This window comes from Schistocerca americana, chromosome X (genome assembly GCF_021461395.2).
Source record: "Schistocerca americana isolate TAMUIC-IGC-003095 chromosome X, iqSchAmer2.1, whole genome shotgun sequence".
Taxonomy (NCBI): Eukaryota; Metazoa; Arthropoda; class Insecta; order Orthoptera; family Acrididae; genus Schistocerca; species Schistocerca americana.
This window is the reverse complement of record NC_060130.1, coordinates 625,615,866-625,636,207: the sequence shown is the minus strand read 5'-3', so window position 1 is coordinate 625,636,207 and position 20,342 is coordinate 625,615,866. Positions and strand designations below refer to the sequence as shown.

The 20,342-nt window shown below is 44.9% G+C and overlaps 2 non-coding genes across 2 annotated transcripts; both read left to right on the top strand.

Moving 5' to 3' along the window:
- The first annotated feature begins 11,912 nt into the window (after window positions 1–11,912).
- Window positions 11,913–11,987, top strand: Trnas-uga. The gene has a single exon. It is a non-coding gene; the product is annotated as a tRNA-Ser (tRNA).
- Window positions 11,988–13,718: 1,731 nt separating this feature from the next.
- On the top strand, window positions 13,719–13,793 carry Trnas-cga. The gene has a single exon. It is a non-coding gene; the product is annotated as a tRNA-Ser (tRNA).
- The last annotated feature ends 6,549 nt before the right edge of the window (window positions 13,794–20,342 follow it).

The window sequence follows — 20,342 nt, the reverse complement described above, 5'->3', positions numbered from 1 at the left end:
TACTATGGCGATTCAGGAATGATCGCATCCATTCATCACCAGGCACGTTGTTTCTGAATCTTGGGATGGTTTTCCATTGTCTGTCAAGATAGTATTTAACTAAAAGTCTGATGTCGTAAGCAGTAAGTGGGAATCCCCATTCGCTTACTATAAGCATATTTTTCACTAAAGTATCTTCTTCTTTGAAGACAGGGTAGTTTGTCCACCAATTTTACTACCATGTTTTCCATTAAGTGCGCGAGAAAGCTTGGACTTTTCTATAGAATATTTCTCAGCTTCTTTATGAAGGCTAAGGTGGCACATTTTTACATCTTCAAGAGCCTTAGCCAAATTTTCTAAGTTGCTACTTGCATATTTGCATGTACCAGCTCTTTTATCATAAGCACATGGCATGTCCTGCAAGAATAAAATTAAAAATCTTTAGTAGGAATGAAGTTATGTCTGCACAACAACTGTCTCATGTCACCCCAGGTAAGGTCCCGATCAGTATAAATAAGTCTCATAATTTACACTTTAACAAAAATATGACTTTTATTTTTTATATTCATGTCAAAGCCTTGAAGATACTCACTGCAAAGTTTCACTCCTCGAAAATTATTTTTCATGTAGTAAAACAAAGAAAGTTCCAGAACAATTGTCAAAGATGATATTTTACTTCCTGTTTACAAATCATTACATGGCTGCCATCATTATTATTTTGATAATAAATTTACCTCAGTCAGAAAACTGGTGTTATATGCAAACCAAACAAAGGATTAAAATTTTCGTTACGTAAACTAAAAACTGGTAAAATGCAGAACTATAAATGTATGTCATTTTATCTCAAGTCTCACTGGTGTCTCAAGTCACCCCATTTGAATCATCACTGTCATATGTGCTGAGAGGTTCTAGCACAACTTCACCACTTCCTAGATGTAGATAGCAGTTTGATGCAGTGACATTTGGATTTTTTTTTTACATTTCTAAGCCCATCAGGGCAACAGTCCAACCCCCTTTGCCTAGTTCAGTTGATGGGAAGGAATAAGCACTTAGTACCAATGACCGACCATCTAAAGTCAAAGTGAATGAATCACTCCTCAAGCCCAGCTGCACTGCTGTGCATGATTACAGTTCTTACATCTTACTTGTAGCTGTCAGGATGAACATGAGATCCAGGTGTGCACATAGGTGTATATTGAACTTTTTGGTAGCGTTGAAAATTGTAAGACCCATGGTTACTGCCAAAGTAATGACATAATTTTTCTGCAGGCTGCAAATCTCCAGATACGTCAAAGTAATAAACACTATTTCCTGTTCCTCTTCTAATGTAAACCACCCAGTGAGTTCCAGGTCCTCTTGCTGTGTCTAAATTTAGAATTCCAATTCATTAGATTTCCACATATTCTTGGGAAGTGTATTCTGCATCAACACACCAAAAAACCTAGGGATAGAGACCTTTTAAACAACATGAGCACATAGATATTTGTAAGTGATCTGTTGGGCGGTGTAGCTAACAGTGAACCAGTCGCTGAAAGTCCTGCCAAGGTTGGAATTATGAACTGAAGGAGTCCATCTGAGGTACTCAGCAGTGGTAGGACTCTTAGGCATCTTAATCAGTTTTCCTTTTGAGACACTTTTAACTGCCAGCGATAACTGAATACATTTTTTTAAGAATCCTGAGTTGCCCTTCTCCTTCTTCATCTTCTTATTCTTCAGTGTGTGACAAGCAGCGTTCAGAACCGAACTGAAATTTAACCTATACCCAAGTTAAGTATTACGCATGTTACTTTATTTACTAACAGCACAGCTTTACAGTGACCAATACTGATATCTGTTTTTGAGCATACTTCCTTGGCTCGGTTGGCTAATATTCAATCTACAGGGTGATATCCTGGGAGATCCTTATTTGCCACATGGCATCTGCAAGTTTTGCTTAAAAGATTGATCCCCTTGTGCAAGTTGTTTCTCAAGCTTAGTCCCAGATTCACAGAAGTTATATGTAGTGACATGAAGTTCTGCTGGCAAATTAATGAAAATACCACAACCTCTTCTGATGTGCTTCCTATCATGCACTCTATGCTACTGTGCTATTTGAGGGTCTTGTCATATAGCAAATCAATGTCATCAACCCAAGTATTATGCGATGAAGGGAATCCTAACCATTTAACGAGAGCCTTCCCTCATTGCCTATGACACTTTCTACCAGCAAGATGACTGTCTCACTTCTCCTCTGTAACTGTTCTTTGTAAAAACTAAAGACAGTTTCACTACCACTGGTATCCTTTAAGATGTAAGTTCTAGGGGGTTGTTCATTGCACCTTGGAAACTGTAAATATCTCTCTTGACGAGTTTGGGAGATATGACTTCTCAAGTGCTTGCAATTGAAATATGTACAAAATCACCTACATTAACTTCTATTTTTGTGGATCTACCATTTTACTATGACTGTAAACTATATTTAGAAGCTTATTGTCATATACATTAATTGACCCGATCGATCTTTATTGTCCTGTGAACAGAGCAGTTGCATGTGTTGATGATTTGTGGGAGGATAGCAGTCCACTTAAAAGAATTAAGAAGTTTAAAATGCATCCACATTTGCCCATTTATAGATGTTTTTGAATGCTTCACAATATGTGCTTTCATCTAAGAGAACGTCAAGTATGGAAGTATTACATAACATTTCATTAGTGGTGTGAAATATATGTTACAGAACTCACCACTGTGATCTGTTCATATACTATGTGGACTGCGGTTGGTTGCCGTCTGTTGCTGCTGCAATTGTTCAGACACCTGTGAAACAGGTAGAGCGCAAGAAAATTTTATGTACATATCAGTGACAATTAAAATGTAGAGCAGGCATAATCATTCAACTATTTCATTGGAGTTGCCGTAATAGATGCACTGGAGTGATCTGTTGTTAATTTTCTCATTCTGAATGTCAATAATGCCATTGCCAGGTATGTCTGCTAATGCATATATAATGACATTTTAGTATTTCGAGCTGTAGGCACATTTTACCTCTACTCCGTTGACTTTCTTATATACCTCTGTTACATGTAACACCTGACCATAATTGTCAACATCTTCCAGTGAATAGCTTTCCAGTTTTATAGAATATTAGATTCACTAAACTGGATGTTTTTTCAAATTCCTTGTCTCCAGTCTATAGTGCATTCTTAATTAAACATATGGGATAAGTACCCAACATATATGGTTTTTCGTAGCTTACTTCATAAGTTCTGTCTGTCTGACCATCACTGTAATGTTTAATGAAATCACCAATAGCATCTTCTTCTTTAGCCTTTGAGTCATTTGAGACATTCTGTGACAGGTCTAAATGTGTCTCTGAGTGATTGGTCTCTTTCCAAATGCCCTGACTTCAGCAATTACAGTTTCTCTCAGATATCCATACATGATTCAGTGACTTTATGTTTCATTGACATGTTGTTATACATTAAGCAGACTTTGGAATGGTATTTAACTTACATAAATACACTCCCGTTTGCCTTCTTTTCAATGGTATCAGACTGTTGAGTTGTTAACTTGTTGGTCTTCCTTTCAGTTACAATAACTGTTGCACCATAAAGTACTGCTAAGGGAGGGGGATAAGGTAATAAATGAGCCACAACACTTAGCAAACGATGTAAACGAGCATTTTTCAAGTATTGCAGAGAAGGTACAGTAAAAATTCTCCAAAACAAATATAACACTTGTAAATAATGTTGCACTAAATACAATGATGGTTCTTCAAACCAAAGAGAATGAAGTCAATAAAACTGTTCAAAAACTAAAAAATCAAAAGTTAGTAGGCTTAGATGAAGTACCAAGGTGTGTACTGAAACAATGCATAGGGATTATACAAGGCTCCTTAACAAATATAATAAATGAATCCATCACATCAGGGACATTTCCAGAGCAGTTAAAATAAGCAAGAGTTGTACCTCTTGTAGGGAAGCAGCCTACTCACGCCTTATAAAATTCACATCAGTCTTTCCATTGTGTGCCAGCCAGTCCGCTGTAACTAGCTCTGATGTCATAAATGTTGTGCAATACTTTAAAAATCAAGTAAATAACCTGAAATGTTTTTAGCATGTCAGGAGTAATACTAAATCAATATGTGTTGAATATCAGTTCAATAACTTTAACCATTTTCGAAATTTAGACGTTTTTCTGTAAAAATCATTGGCGCAACAGAAAAGAGCTAGAAACTTAAAAATTTATATTTAGATTCCCTTTTCATAATAATTTAGTAGAAACAGTATTCTGGATGTCACAAATTAAAATTTTAGTTGAAATTCATGATTTTCTGGTTTTTGTCTTAAAAATTAAGGAAGCAACATAGATTACATAGGCAAATAAATAAAGCTAGGATGTTTAAATTTAAGTAGAAGGGAGATCCGCTATAATCATAAAGATTTGAAAAGTTTCAACTGAATAACTATAAAACTATAGTGATAGCGTATCTCCAAAGAGCAAGTTCAGAGCTCGTCTACTGTGTGTAGTGTAATTAAATTAATTCGCTCGCCCAAAATATTTGACTTAGCCACGTCAGACTTTTATTATGATTACTTACCTGTGTGCTGATTGCACATTTAAATTGAGAGCTTCATCGGCCATCAGCAAAGGAAGCAATGATTTATTCGATTGTGGTGCATTACTAGCCCAGCAGCTAGTCGGGAGAGCAGATTTGATCAGGCGTTCCCTTAGCCGTCCGCACCGCGGCTTTATATATAAGAACGCAGCGTGAGAGAGTAAGGCCCCAGTTCTCTCCAGATGCTGATTAGCACACCACCTGTGCCGGGAGTCGCGTCGCGTCGGTATCATTGCTATAAACAGCCTCGGATGCTGTAATAAGTTACTCAGGATATGCGTAGCCATGAAATCGTTTTCGAGTAAAGTGTCAATTCTGGGATGACTTTAATGATCTATCTTCAGTGTGCGTATGTTGTATTTTCATGTGCCGCCGTGGGACAGACATTCTACCATTATTTAGCGTGGCGTTTGATGAACATTATCATCAAATTATGGCGAGCATTCACTTAAACATTTAATTTTAACAGTTATAGTTGCATCAGCGCATTAGACTCTGAACTGCTCTGGTAGTTGGATTGTGTGGATTATTTTTGGTCTGTGACTTTCAGAATATAGTGAAAATTTTAGAGAGAATGGTTGTTTTTGATTATGAATCCCAGACAATCTCCTAATTCCTCAGAGCTATAAGCTGTAGCTATAAATGTATCTCTCAGATGAAGTGGGCACTAGGAATTCTAATTACAGGCTTCACGATTTGCTAATCACTTTCTGGTTGCCAATATTGTAGTTAGAGAGCCAGTGTTGAGAACGGCAAACAACAGCATAAATACAAAACATTCATTCTATTATTTCCACCCGCCGCCCCACACTTTGCTTAAGAAAGGTAATGCAGAAGACATAGAAAATTACCAGCCCATTTCCCTGCTGTCAGCATTCTCAAAAATATTAGAAGCAATTATGAAAGACAGGTTAATGAATTACTGCACCTGAATAAATACTTTAAGCAAATCACAGTTTTGTTTCTAAAGTGGCAAAAATACGGAGTCAGCCATAGTAGAACTCACAAAGGTTGTACTTGATGCTTTTGATAAAGATGAGAGTGTCAGAGGCAAATTTTTGGATCTTTCTAAGGCATTTGATACAGCCAACCACAAGATTCTATTAAATAAATTAGAAGCATTAGGAATAAGGGGGTCGCTAATGACTGGTTTCGATCATACCTAGCAGATAGGGTACAAAGAGAAGAGATAACATGTACTTCAAATAGATCTAAAAATTTAGCAAAACACTTATCAGAATCAAAATGCATTAATATAGGTGTTCCGCAAGGTAGCATATTAGGACCAATACTGTTACTGATATACACAATGACTTTCCCAGTAGCCGGCCGGAGTGGCCGTGCGGTTCTAGGCGCTACAGTCTGGAGCCGAGTGACCGTTACGGTCGCAGGTTCGAATCCTGCCTCGGGCATGGATGTGTGTGATGTCCTTAGGTTAGTTAGGTTTAATTAGTTCTAAGTTCTAGGCGACTGATGACCTCAGAAGTTAAGTCGCATAGTGCTCAGAGCCTTTTTGAACTTTCCCAGTAGTGTTACTCGTGGTGAAAAAATTCTCTTCGCTGATGACAGCAATATTATAGTCACTGAGAAAACAAGGACTCCTTGCCAAGAAGCAAATGAAACTCTCAAGGAAGTTTACGATTGGTCAATAAGCAATAAAGTGACATTGAACATAAAGAAAATTAATGCCATTAATTTCAGTTTTAAGAGCGAAATGACAATATTAAATTAAATGTAGATGGAGCCTCTATAGACTGAGTAACAAATGCATGATTTCTAGGAATGAATATTGATTCTCAGTTGAAGTGGTGTGAACACACAAAGGTACTTGCAAACAGAATGTCATCAGCATGTTACGCCCTTAGAAACCTATCATCAATGTGTAACATGCAGTGACTTTTAGTTACATATTATTCATATGTACACTCAGTTCTTAGCTATGGCATTCTTTTTTGGGGAACAAATGCACAAAATATGAACACAATTTTCAAACTCCAGAAAAGACGCCATAAGAGTAATAACCAAAAATACTAGTGAGCTCATTGTAAAGATCTGTTCAAAAAACTGGGGATTTTAACTGCTCCATGTGAATACATTTACCGATCAGCTGTACCCATCAAAAATAACATTGATAATTACTGCACGAACAGCTCTGTCCATGACCATGCAACAAGAGATAGACTCAACTTACATTTGCCAAGAAAAAATAAATATAAAACTCAAACCAGCATTTTCTACCAAGGAATGAAACTCTATAATAAATTACCAAAAGAGATTAAAGAAATTGCAAAAATACACTGATTTAAAAAGGCAGCTAAAAAGTACCTGTTATGGAATACATTTTATACATTGAAGGATTACTTAGATAAAACAGAGTAGGGGTTTGATAAAAAACGTTGTGCAAATAAATAATAATAATAATAATACCCGTGGAGGCCCAGGAAAAGAATAGGCCTCCTGTATGTTCTGCCAGTCGTAAAGGGCGATGAAAAGAACAAACCACTAATAGGGCTAACCCCTCTTTTAGTGTGATTAGTTGGTTCAGGACAGAACTAATAAAGCCTCGGACAAACGCTGTCATGGTCGGGGATGACGCTTGAACCCTATGCCCGTCCACGATGGTAATGACACTGCTAGCCACACAGAAAATGATTTAAATTCAAATAGAGGTGTTTTGCAGCATATGCTTCCTGCAACCACCCTAGAAGGAAAAAAAAGACAGGGGATGGGATGGTCAGATGAAGTTAACCGACACCTCATGTTCTGTTGTTACCAAGCAACAAACTTAGGAACCAACACAAATGGATACAGATTACAAGTATACACAACATTTATTACCAGATACCCAGAATTAAAATTTTTAACAGAACAACGACTAGCTGATCAGATCCGTGCAATAATCAAAAGTAACAGGATACCCCAGTCAGAATTAGAAAACATCAAACAACAAGTACAACAAATACTGGAACAAAATAATGTGCAATCAGAAGAAGAAGAAAATATGGTAATTGACTGAAACATCCCAGAGCAAACAAACAAAGAACAACACACATCAATTAAACAATCAGAGGAAAACGAAATCTTAAGACAGCCACCAGAACAAGCACAAATAGAACATGAAGTTACACACATGTTAGATATAGAAGAAAAATTTCAGCTGACATATATAGAATAAAAAGACACAAATACAGACATTAGACCATTCTTACATAGACCACCAAATAACCCACAAGTCAAAACAACAATAACAACTATCAACACAATCATACACAACAAAATAAATGAAAATACAACTATGGAAGAGTTACAACTACTGGTTTATATAGGAGCACTCACTACACTAAATATACACACTAGGCAGAGATCAGAACCAACCAACACACTAAAGAAACCCACAAAACCAGCATGGCAACACAGTCTACAGACCAGAATAGAAAAACTGAGAAAAGACATCGGACAGCTAACACAATTTGTAAGAAATGAAATGTCAGACAAAAAACGAAAAAGGTTTGGTAAAATCTCACAACAAGAAGTGATAGAGCAATTAGATGAAAAGCAGCAGAAATGACAAGCATTGGACAAACGACTTAGAAGATACAAAAAAAGTGAAAATAGCAGGAAACAAAACCAAACATTCAACACAAACCAAAAGAAATTTTACCAGACAATAGATAACATGCACATTGAAATAGACAATCCACCAAGCATAACAGACATGGAACACATCTGGAGCAATACATGGTCAAACCCGGTACAGCATAACAGGCATGCACGGTGGATACAAGCAGAAACAGACGCATACAAGATGATACCACAAATGCCTGAAGTGATAATTTTGCAACATGAAGTCACCCAAGCAATTAATTCTACTCACAATTGGAAAGCCCCTGGAAAAGATAAAATAGCAAATTTCTGTTTAAAGAAGTTCACCTCAACACATTCACATTTAACTAAATTATTTAACAGTTACATTGCAGACCCATACACATTCCCTTATACACTTACACATGGAACAACTTATCTGAAACCTAAAGATCAAGCAGACACAGCAAACCCAACTAAATATTGCCCCATAACATGCCTACCAACAATATAAAAAATATTAACTTCAGTCATTACACAAAAATTAATGACACATACAACACAGAACAAAATTATAAATGAAGAACAAAAAGGCTGTTGCAAAGGAGCACGAGGGTGTAAAGAGCAACTGATAATAGATGCAGAGGTGACATATCAAGCTAAAACTAAACAAAGGTCACTACACTACGCATACATTGATTACCAAAAAGCTTTTGATAGTGTACCCCACTCATGGTTACTACAAATATTGGAAATATACAAAGTAGATCCTAAATTGATACAGTTCCTAAACATAGTAATGAAAAATTGGAAAACCACACTTAATATCCAAACAAATTCAAATAATACCACATCACAGCCAATACAGAATAAGCGTGGAATATACCAAGGAGACTCATTAAGTCCTTTCTGGTTCTGCCTTGCTCTGAACCCACTATCCAACATGCTAAATAATACAAATTATGGATACAATATTACTGGAACATACCAACAAAAAATCACACATTTGCTATACATGGATGATCTAAACTACTGGCAGCAACAAATCAACAACTCAAACAATTACTAAAGATCCAGAATGAGATTTTCACTCTGCAGTAGAGTGTGCGCTGATATGAAACCTCCTGGCAGATTAAAACTGTGTGCTCGACCGAGACTCGAACTCGGGACCTTTGCCTTTCGCGGGCAAGTGCTCTACCAACTGAGCTACCGAAGCACGACTCACGACCGGTACTCACAGCTTTACTTCTGCCAGTACCTCGTCTCCTACCTTCCAAACTTTACAGAAGCTCTCCTGCGAACCATGCAGAACTAGCACTCCTGAAAGAAAGGATATTGCGGAGACATGCCTTAGCCACAGCCTGGGGGGATGTTTCCAGAATGAGATTTTCACTCTGCAGCGGAGTGTGCGCTGATATGAAACCTCCTGGCAGATTAAAACTGTGTGCCCGACCGAGACTCGAACTCGGGACCTTTGCCTTTCGCGGGCAAGTGCTCTACCAACTGAGCTACCGAAGCACGACTCACGACCGGTACTCACAGCTTTACTTCTGCCAGTACCTCGTCTCCTACCTTCCAAACTTTACAGAAGCTCTCCTGCGAACCATGCAGAACTAGCACTCCTGAAAGAAAGGATATTGCGGAGACATGGCTTAGCCACAGCCTGGGGGATGTTTCCAGAATGAGATTTTCACTCTGCAGCGGAGTGTGCGCTGATATGAAACCTCCTGGCAGATTAAAACTGTGTGCCCGACCGAGACTCGAACTCGGGACCTTTGCCTTTCGCGGGCAAGTGCTCCACCAACTGAGCTACCGAAGCACGACTCACGACCGGTACTCACAGCTTTACTACTGCCAGTACCTCGTCTCCTACCTTCCAAACTTTACAGAAGCTCTCCTGCGAACCATGCAGAACTAGCACTCCTGAAAGAAAGGATATTGCGGAGACATGGCTTAGCCACAGCCTGGGGGATGTTTCCAGAATGAGATTTTCACTCTGCAGCGGAGTGTGCGCTGATATGAAACCTCCTGGCAGATTAAAACTGTGTGCCCGACCGAGACTCGAACTCGGGACCTTTGCCTTTCGCGGGCAAGTGCTCTACCAACTGAGCTACCGAAGCACGACTCACGACCGATACTCACAGCTTTACTTCTGCCAGTACCTCGTCTCCTACCTTCCAAACTTTACAGAAGCTCTCCTGCGAACCATGCAGAACTAGCACTCCTGAAAGAAAGGATATTGCGGAGACATGGCTTAGCCACAGCCTGGGGGATGTTTCCAGAATGAGATTTTCACTCTGCAGCGGAGCGTGCGCTGATATGAAACCTCCTGGCAGATTAAAACTGTGTGCCCTACCGAGACTCGAACTCGGGACCTTTGCCTTTCGCGGGCAAGTGCTCTACCAACTGAGCTACCGAAGCACGACTCACGACCGGTACTCACAGCTTTACTTCTGCCAGTACTTCGTCTCCTACCTTCCAAACTTCACAGAAGCTCTCCTGCGAACCATGCAGAACTAGCACTCCTGAAAGAAAGGATATTGCGGAGACATGGCTTAGCCACAGCCTGGGGGATGTTTCCAGAATGAGATTTTCACTCTGCAGCGGAGTGTGCGCTGATATGAAACCTCCTGGCAGATTAAAACTGTGTGCCCGACCGAGACTGCACTCCGCTGCAGAGTGAAAATCTCATTCTGGAAACATCCCCCAGACTGTGGCTAAGCCATGTCTCCACAATATCCTTTCTTTCAGGAGTGCTAGTTCTGCATGGTTCGCAGGAGAGCTTCTGTAAAGTTTGGAAGGTAGGAGACGAGGTACTGGCAGAAGTAAAGCTGTGAGTACCGGTCGTGAGTCGTGCTTCGGTAGCTCAGTTGGTAGAGCACTTGCCCGCGAAAGGCAAAGGTCCCGAGTTCGAGTCTCGGTCGGGCACACAGTTTTAATCTGCCAGGAGGTTTCATATCAGCGCACGCTCCGCTGCAGAGTGAAAATCTCATTCTGGAAACATCCCCCAGGCTGTGGCTAAGCCATGTCTCCGCAATATCCTTTCTTTCAGGAGTGCTAGTTCTGCATGGTTCGCAGGAGAGCTTCTGTAAAGTTTGGAAGGTAGGAGACGAGGTACTGGCAGAAGTAAAGCTGTGAGTACCGGTCGTGAGTCATGCTTCGGTATCTCAGTTGGTAGAGCACTTGCCCGCGAAAGGCAAAGGTCCCGAGTTCGAGTCTCGGTCGGGCACACAGTTTTAATCTGCCAGGAGGTTTCATATCAGCGCACACTCCGCTGCAGAGTGAAAATCTCATTCTGGAAACATCCCCCAGGCTGTGGCTAAGCCATGTCTCCGCAATATCCTTTCTTTCAGGAGTGCTAGTTCTGCATGGTTCGCAGGAGAGCTTCTGTAAAGTTTGGAAGGTAGGAGACGAGGTACTGGCAGAAGTAAAGCTGTGAGTACCGGTCGTGAGTCGTGCTTCGGTAGCTCAGTTGGTAGAGCACTTGCCCGCGAAAGGCAAAGGTCCCGAGTTCGAGTCTTCGTCGGGCACACAGTTTTAATCTGCCAGGAGGTTTCATATCAGCGCACACGCCGCTGCAGAGTGAAAATCTCATTCTGGAAACATCCCCCAGGCTGTGGCTAAGCCATGTCTCCGCAATATCCTTTCTTTCAGGAGTGCTAGTTCTGCATGGTTCGCAGGAGAGCTTCTGTAAAGTTTGGAAGGTAGGAGACGAGGTACTGGCAGAAGTAAAGCTGTGAGTACCGGTCGTGAGTCGTGCTTCGGTAGCTCAGTTGGTAGAGCACTTGCCCGTGAAAGGCAAAGGTCCCGAGTTCGAGTCTCGGTCGGGCACACAGTTTTAATCTGCCAGGAGGTTTCATATCAGCGCACACTCCGCTGCAGAGTGAAAATCTCATTCTGGAAACATCCCCCAGGCTGTGGCTAAGCCATCTCTCCGCAATATCCTTTCTTTCAGGAGTGCTAGTTCTGCATGGTTCGCAGGAGAGCTTCTGTAAAGTTTGGAAGGTAGGAGACGAGGTACTGGCAGAAGTAAAGCTGTGAGTACCGGTCGTGAGTCGTGCTTCGGTAGCTCAGTTGGTAGAGCACTTGCCCGCGAAAGGCAAAGGTCCCGAGTTCGAGTCTCGGTCGGGCACACAGTTTTAATCTGCCAGGAGGTTTCATATCAGCGCACACTCCGCTGCAGAGTGAAAATCTCATTCTGGAAACATCCCCCAGGCTGTGGCTAAGGCATGTCTCCGCAATATCCTTTCTTTCAGGAGTGCTAGTTCTGCATGGTTCGCAGGAGAGCTTCTGTAAAGTTTGGAAGGTAGGAGACGAGGTACTGGCAGAAGTAAAGCTGTGAGTACCGGTCGTGAGTCGTGCTTCGGTAGCTCAGTTGGTAGAGCACTTGCCCGCGAAAGGCAAAGGTCCCGAGTTCGAGTCTCGGTCGGGCACACAGTTTTAATCTGCCAGGAGGTTTCATATCAGCGCACACTCCGCTGCACAGTGAAAATCTCATTCTGGAAACATCCCCCAGGCTGTGGCTAAGCCATGTCTCCGCAATATCCTTTCTTTCAGGAGTGCTAGTTCTGCATGGTTCGCAGGAGAGCTTCTGTAAAGTTTGGAAGGTAGGAGACGAGGTACTGGCAGAAGTAAAGCTGAGAGTACCGGTCGTGAGTCGTGCTTCGGTAGCTCAGTTGGTAGAGCACTTGCCCGCGAAAGGCAAAGGTCCCGAGTTCGAGTCTCGGTCGGGCACACAGTTTTAATCTGCCAGGAGGTTTCATATCAGCGCACACTCCGCTGCAGAGTGAAAATCTCATTCTGGAAACATCCCCCAGGCTGTGGCTAAGCCATGTCTCCGCAATATCCTTTCTTTCGGGAGTGCTAGTTCTGCATGGTTCGCAGGAGAGCTTCTGTAAAGTTTGGAAGGTAGGAGACGAGGTACTGGCAGAAGTAAAGCTGTGAGTACCGGTCGTGAGTCGTGCTTCGGTAGCTCAGTTGGTAGAGCACTTGCCCGCGAAAGGCAAAGGTCCCGAGTTCGAGTCTCGGTCGGGCACACAGTTTTAATCTGCCAGGAGGTTTCATATCAGCGCACACTCCGCTGCAGAGTGAAAATCTCATTCTGGAAACATCCCCCAGGCTGTGGCTAAGCCATGTCTCCGCAATATCCTTTCTTTCAGGAGTGCTAGTTCTGCATGGTTCGCAGGAGAGCTTCTGTAAAGTTTGGAAGGTAGGAGACGAGGTACTGGCAGAAGTAAAGCTGTGAGTACCGGTCGTGAGTCGTGCTTCGGTAGCTCAGTTGGTAGAGCACTTGCCCGCGAAAGGCAAAGGTCCCGAGTTCGAGTCTCGGTCGGGCACACAGTTTTAATCTGCCAGGAGGTTTCATATCAGCGCACACTCCGCTGCAGAGTGAAAATCTCATTCTGGAAACATCCCCCAGGCTGTGGCTAAGCCATGTCTCCGCAATATCCTTTCTTTCAGGAGTGCTAGTTCTGCATGGTTCGCAGGAGAGCTTCTGTAAAGTTTGGAAGGTAGGAGACGAGGTACTGGTAGAAGTAAAGCTGTGAGTACCGGTCGTGAGTCGTGCTTCGGTAGCTCAGTTGGTAGAGCACTTGCCCGCGAAAGGCAAAGGTCCCGAGTTCGAGTCTCGGTCGGGCAGACAGTTTTAATCTGCCAGGAGGTTTCATATCAGCGCACACTCCGCTGCAGAGCGAAAATCTCATTCTAGAAACATCCCCCAGGCTGTGGCTAAGCCATGTCTCCGCAATATCCTTTCTTTCAGGAGTGCTAGTTCTGCATGGTTCGCAGGAGAGCTTCTGTAAAGTTTGGAAGGTAGGAGACGAGGTACTGGCAGAAGTAAAGCTGTGAGTACCGGTCGTGAGTCGTGCTTCGGTAGCTCAGTTGGTAGAGCACTTGCCCGCGAAAGGCAAAGGTCCCGATTTCGAGTCTCGGTCGGGCACACAGTTTTAATCTGCCAGGAGGTTTCATATCAGCGCACACTCCGCTGCAGAGTGAAAATCTCATTCTGGAAACATCCCCCAGGCTGTGGCTAAGCCATGTCTCCGCAATATCCTTTCTTTCAGGAGTGCTAGTTCTGCATGGTTCGCAGGAGAGCTTCTGTAAAGTTTGGAAGGTAGGAGACGAGGTACTGGCAGAAGTAAAGCTGTGAGTACCGGTCGTGAGTCGTGCTTCGGTAGCTCAGTTGGTAGAGCACTTGCCCGCGAAAGGCAAAGGTCCCGAGTTCGAGTCTCGGTCGGGCACACAGTTTTAATCTGCCAGGAGGTTTCATATCAGCGCACACTCCGCTGCAGAGTGAAAATCTCATTCTGGAAACATCCCCCAGGCTGTGGCTAAGCCATGTCTCCGCAATATCCTTTCTTTCAGGAGTGCTAGTTCTGCATGGTTCGCAGGAGAGCTTCTGTAAAGTTTGGAAGGTAGGAGACGAGGTACTGGAAGAAGTAAAGCTGTGAGTACCGGTCGTGAGTCGTGCTTCGGTAGCTCAGTTGGTAGAGCACTTGCCCGCGAAAGGCAGAGGTCCCGAGTTCGAGTCTCGGTCGGGCACACAGTTTTAATCTGCCAGGAGGTTTCATATCAGCGCACACTCCGCTGCAGAGTGAAAATCTCATTCTGGAAACATCCCCCAGGCTGTGGCTAAGCCATGTCTCCGCAATATCCTTTCTTTCAGGAGTGCTAGTTCTGCATGGATCGCAGGAGAGCTTCTGTAAAGTTTGGAAGGTAGGAGACGAGGTACTGGAAGAAGTAAAGCTGTGAGTACCGGTCGTGAGTCGTGCTTCGGTAGCTCAGTTGGTAGAGCACTTGCCCGCGAAAGGCAAAGATCCCGAGTTCGAGTCTCGGTCGGGCACACAGTTTTAATCTGCCAGGAGGTTTCATATCAGCGCACACTCCGCTGCAGAGTGAAAATCTCATTCTGGAAACATCCCCCAGGCTGTGGCTAAGCCATGTCTCCGCAATATCCTTTCTTTCAGGAGTGCTAGTTCTGCATGGTTCGCAGGAGAGCTTCTGTAAAGTTTGGAAGGTAGGAGACGAGGTACTGGCAGAAGTAAAGCTGTGAGTACCGGTCGTGAGTCGTGCTTCGGTAGCTCAGTTGGTAGAGCACTTGCCCGCGAAAGGCAAAGGTCCCGAGTTCGAGTCTCGGTCGGGCACACAGTTTTAATCTGCCAGGAGGTTTCATATCAGCGCACACTCCGCTGCAGAGTGAAAATCTCATTCTGGAAACATCCCCCAGGCTGTGGCTAAGCCATGTCTCCGCAATATCCTTTCTTTCAGGAGTGCTAGTTCTGCATGGTTCGCAGGAGAGCTTCTGTAAAGTTTGGAAGGTAGGAGACGAGGTACTGGCAGAAGTAAAGCTGTGAGTACCGGTCGTGAGTCGTGCTTCGGTAGCTCAGTTGGTAGAGCACTTGCCCGCGAAAGGCAAAGGTCCCGATTTCGAGTCTCGGTCGGGCACACAGTTTTAATCTGCCAGGAGGTTTCATATCAGCGCACACTCCGCTGCAGAGTGAAAATCTCATTCTGGAAACATCCCCCAGGCTGTGGCTAAGCCATGTCTCCGCAATATCCTTTCTTTCAGGAGAGCTAGTTCTGCATGGTTCGCAGGAGAGCTTCTGTAAAGTTTGGAAGGTAGGAGACGAGGTACTGGCAGAAGTAAAGCTGTGAGTACCGGTCGTGAGTCGTGCTTCGGTAGCTCAGTTGGTAGAGCACTTGCCCGCGAAAGGCAAAGGTCCCGAGTTCGAGTCTCGGTCGGGCACACAGTTTTAATCTGCCAGGAGGTTTCATATCAGCGCACACTCCGCTGCAGAGTGAAAATCTCATTCTGGAAACATCCCCCAGGCTGTGGCTAAGCCATGTCTCCGCAATATCCTTTCTTTCAGGAGTGCTAGTTCTGCATGGTTCGCAGGAGAGCTTCTGTAAAGTTTGGAAGGTAGGAGACGAGGTACTGGCAGAAGTAAAGCTGTGAGTACTGGTCGTGAGTCGTGCTTCGGTAGCTCAGTTGGTAGAGCACTTGCCCGCGAAAGGCAAAGGTCCCGAGTTCGAGTCTCGGTCGGGCACACAGTTTTAATCTGCCAGGAGGTTTCATATCAGCGCACACTCAGCTGCAGAGTGAAAATCTCATTCTGGAAACATCTCCAGGCTGTGGCTAAGCCATGTCTCCGCAATATCCCTTCTTTCAGGAGTGCTAGTTCTGCATGGTTCGCAGGAGAGCTTCTGTAAAGTTTGGAAGGTAGGAGACGAGGTACTGGCAGAAGTAAAGCTGTGAGTACCGGTCGTGAGTCGTGCTTCGGTAGCTCAGTTGGTAGAGCACTTGCCCGCGAAAGGCAAAGGTCCCGAGTTCGAGTCTCGGTCGGGCACACAGTTTTAATCTGCCAGGAGGTTTCATATCAGCGCACACTCCGCTGCAGAGTGAAAATCTCATTCTGGAAACATCCCCCAGGCTGTGGCTAAGCCATGTCTCTGCAATATCCTTTCTTTCAGGAGTGCTAGTTCTGCATGGTTCGCAGGAGAGCTTCTGTAAAGTTTGCAAGGTAGGAGACGAGGTACTGGCAGAAGTAAAGCTGTGAGTACCGGTCGTGAGTCGTGCTTCGGTAGCTCAGTTGGTAGAGCACTTGCCCGCGAAAGGCAAAGGTCCCGAGTTCGAGTCACGGTCGGGCACATAGTTTTAATCTGCCAGTAGGTTTCATATCAGCGCACACTCCGCTGCAGAGTGAAAATCTCATTCTGGAAACATCCCCCAGGCTGTGGCTAAGCCATGTCTCCGCAATATCCTTTCTTTCAGGAGAGCTAGTTCTGCATGGTTCGCAGGAGAGCTTCTGTAAAGTTTGGAAGGTAGGAGACGAGGTACTGGCAGAAGTAAAGCTGTGAGTACCGGTCGTGAGTCGTGCTTCGGTAGCTCAGTTGGTAGAGCACTTGCCCGCGAAAGGCAAAGGTCCCGAGTTCGAGTCTCGGTCGGGCACACAGTTTTAATCTGCCAGGAGGTTTCATATCAGCGCACACTCCGCTGCAGAGTGAAAATCTCATTCTGGAAACATCCCCCAGGCTGTGGCTAAGCCATGTCTCCGCAATATCCTTTCTTTCAGGAGTGCTAGTTCTGCATGGTTCGCAGGAGAGCTTCTGTAAAGTTTGGAAGGTAGGAGACGAGGTACTGGCAGAAGTAAAGCTGTGAGTACTGGTCGTGAGTCGTGCTTCGGTAGCTCAGTTGGTAGAGCACTTGCCCGCGAAAGGCAAAGGTCCCGAGTTCGAGTCTCGGTCGGGCACACAGTTTTAATCTGCCAGGAGGTTTCATATCAGCGCACACTCAGCTGCAGAGTGAAAATCTCATTCTGGAAACATCTCCAGGCTGTGGCTAAGCCATGTCTCCGCAATATCCCTTCTTTCAGGAGTGCTAGTTCTGCATGGTTCGCAGGAGAGCTTCTGTAAAGTTTGGAAGGTAGGAGACGAGGTACTGGCAGAAGTAAAGCTGTGAGTACCGGTCGTGAGTCGTGCTTCGGTAGCTCAGTTGGTAGAGCACTTGCCCGCGAAAGGCAAAGGTCCCGAGTTCGAGTCTCGGTCGGGCACACAGTTTTAATCTGCCAGGAGGTTTCATATCAGCGCACACTCCGCTGCAGAGTGAAAATCTCATTCTGGAAACATCCCCCAGGCTGTGGCTAAGCCATGTCTCTGCAATATCCTTTCTTTCAGGAGTGCTAGTTCTGCATGGTTCGCAGGAGAGCTTCTGTAAAGTTTGCAAGGTAGGAGACGAGGTACTGGCAGAAGTAAAGCTGTGAGTACCGGTCGTGAGTCGTGCTTCGGTAGCTCAGTTGGTAGAGCACTTGCCCGCGAAAGGCAAAGGTCCCGAGTTCGAGTCACGGTCGGGCACATAGTTTTAATCTGCCAGTAGGTTTCATATCAGCGCACACTCCGCTGCAGAGTGAAAATCTCATTCTGGAAACATCCCCCAGGCTGTGGCTAAGCCATGTCTCCGCAATATCCTTTCTTTCAGGAGTGCTAGTTCTGCATGGTTCGCAGGAGAGCTTCTGTAAAGTTTGGAAGGTAGGAGACGAGGTACTGGCAGAAGTAAAGCAGTGAGTACCGGTCGTGAGTCGGGCTTCGGTAGCTCAGTTGGTAGAGCACTTGCCCGTGAAAGGCAAAGGTCCCGAGTTCGAGTCTCGGTCGGGCACACAGTTTTAATCTGCCAGGAGGTTTCATATCAGCGCACACTCCGCTGCAGAGTGAAAATCTCATTCTGGAAACATCCCCCAGGCTGTGGCTAAGCCATGTCTACGCAATATCCTTTCTTTCAGGAGTGCTAGTTCTGCATGGTTCGCAGGAGAGCTTCTGTAAAGTTTGGAAGGTAGGAGACGAGGTACTGGCAGAAGTAAAGCTGTGAGTAACGGTCGTGAGTCGTGCTTCGGTAGCTCAGTTGGTAGAGCACTTGCCCGCGAAAGGCAAAGGTCCCGAGTTCGAGTCTCGGTCGGGCACACAGTTTTAATCTGCCAGGAGGTTTCATATCAGCGCACACACTCCGCTGCAGAGTGAAAATTTCATTCTGGAAACATCCCCCAGGCTGTGGCTAAGCCATGTCTCCGCAATATCCTTTCTTTCAGGAGTGCTAGTTCTGCATGGTTCGCAGGAGAGCTTCTGTAAAGTTTGGAAGGTAGGAGACGAGGTACTGGCAGAAGTAAAGCTGTGAGTACCGGTCGTGAGTCGTGCTTCGGTAGCTCAGTTGGTAGAGCACTTGCCCGCGAAAGGCAAAGGTCCCGAGTTCGAGTCTCGGTCGGGCACACAGTTTTAATCTGCCAGGAGGTTTCATATCAGCGCACACTCCGATGCAGAGTGAAAATCTCATTCTGGAAACATCCCCCAGGCTGTGGCTAAGCCATGTCTCCGCAATATCCTTTCTTTCAGGAGTGCTAGTTCTGCATGGTTCGCAGGAGAGCTTCTGTAAAGTTTGGAAGGTAGGAGACGAGGTACTGGCAGAAGTAAAGCTGTGAGTACCGGTCGTGAGTCGTGCTTCGGTAGCTCAGTTGGTAGAGCACTTGCCCGCGAAAGGCAAAGGTCCCGAGTTCGAGTCTCGGTCGGGCACACAGTTTTAATCTGCCAGGAGGTTTCATATCAGCGCACACACTCCGCTGCAGAGTGAAAATTTCATTCTGGAAACATCCCCCAGGCTGTGGCTAAGCCATGTCTCCGCAATATCCTTTCTTTCAGGAGTGCTAGTTCTGCATGGTTCGCAGGAGAGCTTCTGTAAAGTTTGGAAGGTAGGAGACGAGGTACTGGAAGAAGTAAAGCTGTGAGTACCGGTCGTGAGTCGTGCTTCGGTAGCTCAGTTGGTAGAGCACTTGCCCGCGAAAGGCAAAGGTCCCGAGTTCGAGTCTCGGTCGGGCACACAGTTTTAATCTGCCAGGAGGTTTCATATCAGCGCACACTCCGCTGCAGAGTGAAAATCTCATTCTGGAAACATCCCCCAGGCTGTGGCTAAGCCATGTCTCCGCAATATCCTTTCTTTCAGGAGTGCTAGTTCTGCATGGTTCGCAGGAGAGCTTCTGTAAAGTTTGGAAGGTAGGAGACGAGGTACTGGCAGAAGTAAAGCTGTGAGTACCGGTCGTGAGTCGTGCTTCGGTAGCTCAGTTGGTAGAGCACTTGCCCGCGAAAGGCAAAGGTCCCGAGTTCGAGTCTCGGTCGGGCACACAGTTTTAATCTGCCAGGAGGTTTCATATCAGCGCACACTCCGCTGCAGAGTGAAAATCTCATTCTGGAAACATCCCCCAGGCTGTGGCTAAGCCATGTCTCCGCAATATCCTTTCTTTCAGGAGTGCTAGTTCTGCATGGTTCGCAGGAGAGCTTCTGTAAAGTTTGGAAGGTAGGAGACGAGGTACTGGCAGAAGTAAAGCTGTGAGTACCGGTCGTGAGTCGTGCTTCGGTAGCTCAGTTGGTAGAGCACTTGCCCGCGAAAGGCAAAGGTCCCGAGTTCGAGTCTCGGTCGGGCACACAGTTTTAATCTGCCAGGAGGTTTCATATCAGCGCACACTCCGCTGCAGAGTGAAAATCTCATTCTGGAAACATCCCCCAGGCTGTGGCTAAGCCATGTCTCCGCAATATCCTTTCTTTCAGGAGTGCTAGTTCTGCATGGTTCGCAGGAGAGCTTCTGTAAAGTTTGGAAGGTAGGAGACGAGGTACTGGCAGAAGTAAAGCTGTGAGTACCGGTCGTGAGTCG